Source organism: Saccoglossus kowalevskii, chromosome 4 (genome assembly GCF_978046115.1).
Source record: "Saccoglossus kowalevskii chromosome 4, keSacKowa6.1, whole genome shotgun sequence".
Taxonomy (NCBI): domain Eukaryota; kingdom Metazoa; phylum Hemichordata; class Enteropneusta; family Harrimaniidae; genus Saccoglossus; species Saccoglossus kowalevskii.
The window spans coordinates 44,798,281-44,810,510 of NC_140644.1; the positions used below are offsets into that span (position 1 = coordinate 44,798,281).

Genomic DNA, 12,230 nt, shown 5'->3' on the forward strand with positions numbered 1-12,230 from the left:
ATATCGGAATCACAGACATCACATCGGCGACTGTCTGGCTACGCTGTGTAACAATACAACACACAAAAAAAGAAACGCTCCTGTTTCCCCGACTATTGTCGATTTCAGTGACGCAAGTTTTCAAAGAAAAAGCTTTGCTATGTAAAAACACTAAAACTAATGTTTCAATTTGTAGCAGTTTTGTATGGCGCAACATTTTATTGTGTGATCCTTAATGCATTTTATTTTTCAGATCCATTACAAAATATTGTGAAGATTTACGAGTTGCATTTAATAAATCACTTCTGTTATAGATAAACTCTATGTTACGGTAAAATAAACTACTAGTATATATAATAATGGACTATGCCTGAGTACGATTCACATGCGTCTTGACTCATGTCACCGTGATAATAAACCATTTGACAAGGCTACAAGTGTGATTCACAATCGGCCCTAACCCATGGTGTGTTTAAATGAACTAATGCAGTAGTGTTTTAGATCGATTCACGGATGGCTTTGGAGTGGGTAGTTGTTTATTAAACAAGATTTATGCAAGATTTACTCACCAAAAGTTCTTTATTTTTAACTTGTTACTGTGCTTGGCAAACAGGAAAAGGCTACAATGCTTCATGTGCGGAACCAAGCTATGTATACATTGCATATATATTTAAAAACACAACGCGGTTACTACCAGATTATTACATCATCTATACCATTTTTCTCACCCAGTGTGATTACACTCACACATATATATTGTCTGTAGCTGGGAGAGCAGTATATATGAATGCAAATAAAAATAATAAGAACATTATAATGGTTAATCGCTGGAAAAAAAACCATGGATGTAATAAGATACCTCCAAGGAATAACAAAAACATTTTGGCGAAGCGTCCCGGTTTTATTGGAACGTTCAGAGCCATGGCTGCGCCCTCTAGTGGCTAATAGCCATAAGCAGAATTCTTTGCCAAAATCTGCTAGGAATAAAAACACCTTTACACAACTTGTTACTTTCAAAAAAATAATTTTATTTGGGAGAAGTACAGACCAATTTGAACACTGCAATTGGTAAATAAATGCAAATACACCGTTCTTGTAAGATACGAGTTATTGGTAAATAAATGCAAATACATCGTTCTTGTAAGATACGAGTTATTGGTAAATAAATGCAAATACATCGTTCTTGTAAGATACGAGTTATTGGTAAATAAATGCAAATACATCGTTCTTGTAAGATACGAGTTATTGGTAAATAGATGCAAATACACCGTTCTTGTAAGGTACGAGTTATTGGTAAATAAATGCAAATACATCGTTCTTGTAAGATACGAGTTATTGGTAAATAAATGTAAATACGCCGTTCTTGTAAGATTTGAGTTATTGGTAAATAAGTGCAATTATGCCGCGCTTATAAGGTACAAGTTGTTGTACATAGGGGAAATTCTATTTTAGTTGTTGAAAGTTACGGGACAACCTGGCAATATCATGAGTGCTTGTGTTTGTGCGTATCTTGAGAGATCGACGCAACCCATAAAATATAAACCAGCAGTAATAAGTTGTGTGTTTCAATAAAAGAATGGACATATTTGGCATAAAATAGGTCGACCCCTACCCTGGGTGAGTGTGCCACAGACTCAATGGGAAGGCCAATTCCACTTGCCGAGATTCATTCACTAACGAATGCGACTTTGGGGGAACCTTGGTTAAGGTCCGCAGGTGCTTGTGTTCGACCGGGCCTGGTTGACGCCAGGATAGCGCATTAAAATTGCCATTTGATAGGGAGATGGCCACACAGCCCTGTCATGTAGTCCCAAACAGGAAATGACTTCTGTGACAAAATGCACTATGTGTCAGCACTAGCACTTGCAATTTGCACTTATGCACTTACAAAAAAAAAGTCAGGAGAGACAACAGTGACATTCAATGTCCGGAACTGTCGCCTGGCACAAAAACATTTTAAAAGAGCTCCCCTGTCGTATGCCATCAGTCACATTAAAACAAAGGAAAGCTTCTAACATTAATCACGCCTCGCACGAGGTGTTTATTCATCCATGTCTGTCGATTACAAGTTAGTATGTCCACGCTTGTAGCTATGACGTATTTTACGCACCGATCACGCGAACTCCAATATTTTGTGACCATAAAGTTGTAAAAAAAACATGACACAAATTGATAATATACATGAAAATATGAAAACAGTGAAAACTGTTATTTCGAATAACGGTTGCGCCACATTTAAAAAATAAATTAAGAAACATAATGAGAATTAAAAAACAATTTTGCTTTAGAAACCTACTTTGTTACCCTGCAAAATATTGAGATGCGCGAAAATCTAACCAAATTCCACCTCAGTGACCATAACTTGAAAATTGAGACACAAAGAAACACCCCCGAAAGAAATGTCCTATTTGAAATGGCAAAAACCAAAATCCAAAACTTTGCCACCAAAGACACAATTCATAGCCTTGCTAAACAATAGTGGTCTAACACTCCCTGTGGCGAGGTACCCGGAAAGAATTGTTTTGAAAAAAGACACCAACCCCAGTGACAATTTTAGTTTGTTTTATTTTATTTATTTGTTGTAACCTTTTCTATTGCAAACTATGCCTCGAAAGCGACATGTCGAAGTTTAGTACAGGCGGTATCATCAATTACGTACTCACTTCTATTCATGCTGTTAACACCTTCTTTAAGCCGTGATTTTTTTTTCTTTAAACAATGATCTGCCGCCAACCGAAAGGTCATTGTTTGCAATTTAGGGTATAAAGTACAAGAAATCGGGCATTTAACTTTCTACATCTTGCTACATTGTTACATTCCGACTTCAGTTCTTAATTTATTCACGTAATTCCCCATGAAAACACATCTTAACAAACCACAAAAATGCGGACCCTGAAATGTATTGCTCAACAACCAGAAGCACAACGAGCAAAGAAACAGTTTATTTGTTTATTTACTGATAGACCAATACAGACTATTTTGTCTGCGTACATAAACTGCTACATTTTTTCCTCTTTCGTTCAACATTCTCAATTCATCACGCGACAAACCACAAATGAGTATTCGAGCCCTGACTGAAACAGATTTGTATTAGATGTATTAGATGTGTATTCTCGTTATCTGCCTGCGAGCCACACAGGTCCACTGCACAGTGTCAATCACTCGGGACCATATGGTGTCTAGTACAAAGGCGGTGGCGAATAAATAAAAAAAAAAACATCTGCTGCATTGTGTAAAATAGGGTGTTAAATCGTGAAAATGCCCTGCAAAAGACGAAAAATAAGCTGTGAGTAAGATAGTCATACATTCGTTGTGCATTTAATATATTGACATTAGATATGAACACATATCGAATATAATTTATACCCAATCTGTTTTGGATCGTACAAACCAGGGCCGGATCGTCATGGCAACATATTGCTTGTTGCTTGCCAACAGCCTAACGCCTACCGGTTTGTACATACAATAACATGGCATAGTTTCAAAACTCTTGTATTTCATTTCTACTGAAGATTACTACATGCCTCTCACCACTCTTGATTCAACCCTTGCCGTCGTGCAGTATTTATTTTTTACATAAATAACACGGCGCTCGTTGCTGCCGCTTGTGACACGGAAACAATAACAAGCGTCTAACAAAAGAATCACACCTTGCATGATGTGTTAATTAACCATGAGGGTTACACCACGGTTACTAACCGTGGTTACACAAACCCCAACGTTTTTGTAACCATAAAGCACTGCGTCACTGAAACCGATAACCCTTGTGGCCATATTTTATTTTTTAACAATCGGCAACCCTTTTTTATTAACAAAGCACGATAAGCATCACTGAAATCGACACCCTCTGACGCCCATACATTTTTTATATTTTATTGTGATATGACTCTGGCAGTCTGTAATACAGCGCTCGCTGTTGCGTCACTGAAATCAACAACCCTTTTTTATTAACAAAGCATGATAGGCATCACTGAAATCAACACCCTTTACAGAATAGTGAACAAAAATTAAAAAGGTTATTGTAAGCAGAAATTAGAAATATTTAGAATATTAGAAATATTTCAAGTAAATAATAATAATAATTACTACTTAATACTAAAATATGTTTGGATAATTAGAGTACTAGCACTTTAGCACGTATGGTCCGGTTAGACTTAAAATACACCACGAATATTCACTTTTGAGATATAATTTTTGATATTTGTTAATTCTTGGATATTTCATCTTCGTCGTCCAGTACTTCGTTTAGTAATTCGAACTTCCTAGTTTGCGTAAAAAGGGCGAGTTTTGCGATTTCCGCATTCAAAATGCCTTTGCTTCATTATTTGCTGAGGGATGGCCGCTTAGGTATGTGCTCTGTAACTTGCAGCACATGAACCTAAAACGTTAGGTAATCAAACAAAAATGACTTTGTACTAAAGTCCAAAAAATAAGTTTAAGGTCTGCATTTTTTCGTAGCATAAAAACGATTTACTACCTCGCTTATTGTGACACCCTCAAATCAACTGATTTCAAAATGGTATGTGCCTCTATTGTACGCCACGACTCGAAACAGTCTTTTTTTGCCTGGCGTGTTCATTTGCCTTCAATAACGTTTCAGTGGCTGTCGCTGTCGTACTCTGAGTCTTGCCGATAACATTTTGGTTCAAAATAATGTGGATATCGCCGAGAAAATTCCAGAAATCTGTCATTTCTTTTTCAACTAACATGACGGAAATCAAATTAGCACAACAATGCATTTGAAGGTTGTCGCCATTTTATCGGACAGCTTCCCACACCACAGACAACTAAAACATTTAAACCTTTGTTGGGAAATTCACGTGCATTAAATTGCCTTTTTAAGTCGCGTTCAATATATTGCGTTTTAGACTCCCCCAAGTTTCTTCCAAAGACTGCAGCCGCACCATAGATAACCAGAACATTGATTCGTTTCAAAAACGTTCGTCGTGAAATTCATGTTTAAAAACGTTTTTGACCTTTGTCACCTATTCCCCTACCAGCGTGAGTCAAGCACTAATATCGAATTCTGCCAAATTGGCCCAGGGCAGTTAAACGGCAGTTCGGGTTTAAAAAAAATTAAATGGGACCAAGAAATCGCCGATTTTTCAGCAGTTTTTTAAGATGTTATTTTAATCTTTTCTGATGCCTAAAAGTTTAGCCGTAGTCAATGACGCATATTCAAGAGTATTGATGTATATTGTGATTAGCGTGAATGGGTAGCTTCGTTTCGATAATGAGCTGTAAACAATGTTAAATTATTCTTCAAATGCTCAGTTTATCTTTTGAAAACAACTAATTTTTTTATTTAAAAAAAATCATGTCGCTTTCCCATCAAAATCCAAGCAAAAAAAGAGCGTACAACAACATCGGCAAATCTCTTCTGTGCTGCGTTCAATAACATTAACATATTTAAATGAGCTATGGTAATTTGAACATGTTGGCATCATCTATCATTTTCATTGGTTAATTATCAATTTGATCTGTCAAAGAACACCGTCCAGGTCAAACATGGTGGATATTCATTTCTACAGCATTGAGTGTTGAAAATTTGATTGGAATCATTCGCTTACGATGAAATAAGTTGAAATTTATTTGCATTTCATAACAATTCAAAAAAATTATTTTTTCACGTTATTTTAATCATTACTAGGTAATAATCATCTAGTTTTTAATCCAGCAAGAACAAAATTTATAAAATTTAATAAATTGCAATAGTGTCTTTCGTTTTGGTGGTCCAACTGTGCATTTTTCAATGAAAATATAAGCCCCAAAAAATATTTGATGATCATTTTTTGAAAATTTGAACCCCAAATAAGGGCCCACCAACCTTGAAACCGCCTAGGGCGATTTTTCGGATGGGCAAATTTACGGTAGAATCCGGTATTTGTTCCTCGGGAATCTATAATTAAGTAATACAAATAGTGTCACTATGCAATATTTTTGGTGTAACATTACATTTACAAAACATTTAAGTATGTTCCATAAGAAAGTTTTCCAATTTTCTGCCTAAACATGTTTTCAATGAAAGAATTTAATAGGTATAGGTAACAAATACAACATATTTGAGAAAGGCGCGACATTGCACTTTTAACGTTATCTGATATTATTGTCTAAAATGCCTAAGTTAAACAGGTCTGTCTGGGCAACTATTGGGACAGTTCGTTTTCCTTCAATATTCGACATTATCGATAATATTGGATAAAAACAATCTTCCCCAATAGTGGTTGTCTAACTTAGACTTTATTAGACGATAATATCAGAGAAAAAAACGTAACACCAGTTAGTGATGCCAACATTTCATTAGATTTTATTAGACGATAATTATCCGATAATATCGGAGAAAAACGATATTCCAAATAGTTGCCTAGACATGGGTGCCCAACTTAGACTTTATTAGACATTACCCGGTATTAGACGATAATATCGATCTCGTTAGGTAACTATTGGGACAGTTTGAGGCCTCACTGATCACTGCGTGTCCCGGAATCTATTGGGTCGCTATCACCAATGTAAAAAGTCTCTCACCCCTTGGTTATTATCACCTTTTTCGTCACCGGAGGGATTTACGTCCTAAATTTTGATTCCTGGTCACCTCTAATAAACAACCTATCTAACAACTTTGTTGAATTGATGATATGCAAACAATCATGGTAAATTGGTCCGACCTTCTCTCGGAAACGCAAGGGAGACTCGATTTTCATAGACACAGGTCGTTTAGATCAGACGGTTACTTTTGTTTCAGGTTTGTTGTTGCTCAATCATTTGCTGGAGGACGGCTGCTTAGGTACGTGCTCTGTAACTTGCAGCACTTGAACTTTAGGTAATCAAATTCACAGGAAGTTGACAATCCCTAATATTGCTAAATCGCCAGTTGTGAACTTTATCAGGATTCCCGTATGAAGTTACACATCATTCTAGCAAGGACAAATATTGATTACGTTTGTGAAGGTTATTTAATAAAATATGAAATAATTAATATTTAATTTGTGTTAGTATATCTTTATTTATTAAAATTTGTATACATTATATCTAATTGGGCTGGGTATTGCCAAGCAAGTTTATAAAATTATAAACAAATATTTTTGTAAATATCACTGACCGCGAAATACGCCTTTGACAAATATTACTGATGGAATATTTTATATTGCAATTTCTTTCAATTTGAATTAGTTGTATTGCAATGCATTAGTAATAATGTAAATGTTGAGACTGAGTTATACAGTTTGTTACGTACTTCAATTTATCTATATTGCAAAACGGTTATGGGGATTATTATTAATTTCAATAAACAATATTCAACTATCCTTTGCAACACCAATAAGATCATAATGATAATGTTTATTGGTCTTTGAAACTAGAGGCATTATCAGAGCATGGGTCTTATTTTGGAACTCCTGCTAGGATGGTATTCCCAGAATAGTGCCAGTTGTTAAAGAAACATAAAACTTTAATTCTCAACAAGGATGAAAGGACCAGTTACTGAGACAAAGCCCTACTCCCCGCGAAACCCACCAGATACGAAATCCAATTACCACGAAAGCCGTTCACCGCAAAGCTAGTAGTAATAATAATAAAATAACTTTATTGTACTATCCTTAGAAATATAATGTTTCTATCACTTGATAGCAATAAAAATTAGTTGTGATAACTACTACTATAAAAAGAAAGTTAGTTGTTAATAAGATAAAGCAAGTGTTACATATCAAATGGCATTTTCATTCCTTGATTGACATACGTTATGAATGTAGTTGCCAGTCTTTTTTATTATTACATCATCTTTTGAAGTCATCAAGAAATTAAATTTCTGGAGATCATCCTGTGTTTCTTATGAAAATGTAATGTCTTGTATGATTTGTTGGAGTATTACTTTATATTCAAAACATTATGTAAAAAAAGAAAATAGGTAATGGGTAAATAATAATGTTGATCCTATTTGAAAATAGCAACTTAAAGTAATAGAAAAAGAAAATTAAGCTGTTTTAAACAAATCGTCATTTTGACCGGGACTTTTATTTTTTTTTAAACAAGACAAATAATATATAAATGGAAAAAAAAATTTAATTTCAGGTTTTTAATAGAATAAGACAGTATTGTATGAGGTAACTCATGGATATAATGGTCTAGGGTGTGCACATTGTGTCAATGTTTAAGGTCAAAAGTAAACATACTAGTTTGCATTTTACGTTTATAAATGTTTAGGTTGCATAGTTTCTAGAAAAAGAGGAAAGTGTGGGCACATGCTTAATAAAATCTGATTAGGTGAATAACTTTTTTTGTAATTTAAGCAGAGGGTCAATAAAAGATTAAAGGTGTTACCTCACAATGTAAATACGTGGGTTTTAATTTTGCTATTTAAGTAAAGTCTGCTAAATTGAATTGATGGAACATGTAAAATAACAATAGAACAGCTACATTTGTGGGCATAGAAAAGGCTAATACATCCAAAATAGGAGATGTCGAATTGTTCAAGTTCCGGACATAGAGTTACGAAAACATAGAGTTACAGAACTGACCACACCCATATTTTTTAAACCAAACCCTCTTTTGTGAAACCACGCCCAAATTGTAACTCTATGTTCAATTAACAGTTAACTGAACTTTGAGTAACGGGAAACATACATTTTTGTTTTTGTTGAATGTCCACATCATCAGTAACTCGAACTTTAAATAACAGTTAACCAAACTTCGAGTTACGGACAACATATATGTTTTGTTTTGTTTAACTTTCAAATTTTGTAATTCAAACTTTAATTAACAGTTGTTCAAACTTTGAGTTAGAAACTCGAAATTTAATTAACAGTTAACATAACTTCGAGTTACGGCAACATAGATTTTTGTTCAAATTTTTGTTTCAACTTTTGGGCTTAGTCAACTGTACATCTTCACAATGGTGACGTCTTGCTGGAGCCTAGAAACCACCACAGACCGCATACAGATGCCGAAGTTGTGATACTTCCTCATCTGTGTCATTCCATATTTCCATCATCTCATACTCTCTCTCTTTTATCATATAACGATTCATTGTAAATTGAACAATCCACATGGTTCAATGTGTGAAATCAGATTCTCAAATTTTCACATTGGTCAATTTTTGCGCAGCGTTGTGTTGCAATAATGACAGTAACATTGTTGCGACATTATAAACGCGCACATCGACTAAGCCCAAAAGTTGAAACAATCAAGCTTATTGCACGCACAGTCAAAAATGAAAGGCGGTATTCGAACAACAATCTACGTTGGGTTGTGGCTAATGATGGCCAAATCAATTTTGGCTTTTGACGTAATTTTAATTTAAGAATTTGCAGTGTGTAATCGCAATTTAGATTTTAGCTGTGATTTTTGAAGTTATACTTGCGGTGGTGACATTTAGTAGTGTTCAACAATATTTTGAAATGAACAACAAAAATCAAAATCCTATTTTCAATTTGGGACGTTTCATTTTTCGGTTATTTGCACATTTTCAGTCAACTGCAAGCCCTGCGGCAACTGCAACTGCAAGCAACTGCGGACGAAGTTTGAAAACGGGGACATATAATTCGGTCTCCGTCCGTCTGTGCGCCCATGTGTCTGTGCGTCTGTGCGGAGTCATATCTCAGAATCCCTTGGACCGATTCTGTTCATTCTTTGCATGTGCTTAGTACTTTATGTGGGACATATGTACATGCAGTGGTTTAGTGATTCGATTCAAAATGGCTGACTGGCAGCCATCTTGTTTTTTGAAAATGTTGTATTTTGGACATGCTTTATCAGTTTTCATTCAAAATTGGTATATAGATTAAACATGTTAGGATACATGTTCATGACGATTTATTTCACAATTGGATCAAAGATGGATGACTGGCAGCCATCTTGTTTTTTGAAATTGTCGTATTTTGAACATGCTTTGTCAGTTTTCATTCAAATTTAGTACATAGATCATACATGTTAGGATACATGTCCCTGACCGTCTGTGAGTTCCTGAGTCTGTCCATCCGTCCATGTGTCCGTCCGTCCCTCAGTCTGTCCAGAGTCATATTTCAGAATCCTGTAGACTGATTCCGTTCATTCTTTGCATGTGCCTAATACCTTATGTGGGACATATGCACATGCAGTGGTTTAGCAATTCGATTCAAAATGGCCGACTGGCAGCCATCTTGTTTTTTGAAAATGTTGTATTTTGTACATGCATTGTCAGTTGTCATTCAACCTTGGTACATAGATTATACATGTTAGGATACATGTCCATGACATTTTATTTCGCAATTGGATCAAAGATTGTCGACTGGCAGGCATCTTGTTTTGTTTTTTTATGCGGTATCTTGGACGTGCTCTGTCAGTTTTCATTCAAATTTGGCACATACATGTACTTTATACACGTTAGGTTGCATGTCCATGACAATTTGTTTCAAAATCTGGTCAAGCATGGCCGATTGACAGCCATCTGACTTTTTGGCCTTACTACTATATTTCCACAATTTATGTACCATTTTCATTCGTATTTGGCACATACATCATACATATCAGTGTGTTTCATAATCAGATCAAAGATGGCCGAATAACGGCTGTTTATATTTTTGGCCATAGTACTACTACACGGAACAGGTGTTTTGATGTAAATAAACAATCAGTTGTATACGCCACTTGGAACTCAAGTTTCAGGGACATGCTCGTGACAACCCCTCCGCTTTAATATGACGAGCACAAAGAGAACTTAATTTAACGGGGACTGTGTCATTTTCAATGACTTGTTGAAATGGAGATTGAAAATATTGTTTGACATTGAGTATATATATCTGAGGGTTCTTAAGAACTTGTCGGTTGGCCGCTCAATATCCGAGCATAGTGGAATTTCTGAAGGAAGCATGCAATGATTCTGTAACCATCATGGTATACACTCATTAATAAGTGGATAGCATTGTAAATGAGGGCTGTCTGGGAACGGGACTAAAACATTGCACGATGCATCGCCCAATTCTCTAAATTCAAAATATTATATCACTCAACACTTCAAGCACTGAAGTGCGATTTTGAAAAAGGGATAACACTTTTAAATAATAGTGACAGTGAACAAAGTTTCAACAAATGGTGTGACTGGAATATAACCATGGGACGAAAAAGACCTAAGCATGATATTGTTTTGTATTCCTTTCTTTTGATGTTTAAATATGCAAACATTTCCACACGCTTCCTCAAAATATAAAACGTACCAGAAAATAAACTGAGATGTCTCAAACCTTATCCTGTCTCAGAACTCTAAGACAGACAACTAATTTTCATTACAGACAATGAAAAATGTCGCTGTTCTATAGTGTACATGACAGGTCACCCACGAGATCATCACGTAGACAGACGAAGCGTGGGAAGATAACTAGATACATTGTTGATTTCGCTGGGTGGCGAAACCTGGCTCGTTAATAAAATGAAAATCCTCAAATTAAAAATAGGATTTCGATTTTCGTTGTTAATTTTAAAATTCTATTTTCGAAAGGGCAATGTTGCCACCACAAGCATAACTTTGAAAACTACAGCTAAACTTTAAATTGTGATTTCTTGTCGCCAATTCATCAGTTGAAATTATGCCAAAAAACAAAATGTCACGGTTAGATTCGAGAAAATATTAATAATTCAAGGCCACGTTGCTGTAACCTGAAGTTATGTTTACTGTTAATTAAAATTTGAGTTACTGAATGTGTGCATTAAACAATAACAAATTTTATGTTGTCTGTAACTCAAAGTTATGTTAACTCTTAATTAAAATTTGAATTACTAACTCGAAGTTTGAATAACTGTTTATTAAAGTTCAAATTACGAAATTTGAAAGTTAAACAAAACAAAACATATATGTTAACTGATGACAACAATTTTAGAACCTAATTTGCATGTAGTTCTCCTAATATGCTCTTTCCATGTTAGAAAGCTATATGAAATGATGCCAAGGGAGGTAGAATGCAATACACATTTAATCTGTTTTTGACTCCTGTGTGTGAAGCACACAATGGGAGTCTTTGCAGTTAGTTTGTCTGTCTGTGTGTGTGTGTGTGTGTGTGTGTCCGTCCATCTGCTCCACTGCTATCTCAAGAACCATACATACATGCTCTTGGCCAATGCACAGATTTGATTAGGTTTTGGTAAAAATCCATGCATATTAATTACCTAATCTGTATGATAATTAGCTCATTTTTAGCTGTTCCATGACTGCTCCACTGATATTTAAACAACCACTTATTGGATTTTAATGAAACTTGGTACATAGATGCTCTGAACCTATGCGC

The 12,230-nt window shown here is 35.3% G+C and overlaps 1 protein-coding gene across 1 annotated transcript in view; it reads left to right on the forward strand.

The window, feature by feature from the left end:
- LOC102804699 (uncharacterized) overlaps window positions 1–12,230 on the forward strand; it is a 31,107-nt gene that overhangs the window by 799 nt on the left and 18,078 nt on the right. The gene's annotated exons all lie outside the window — the stretch shown is intronic.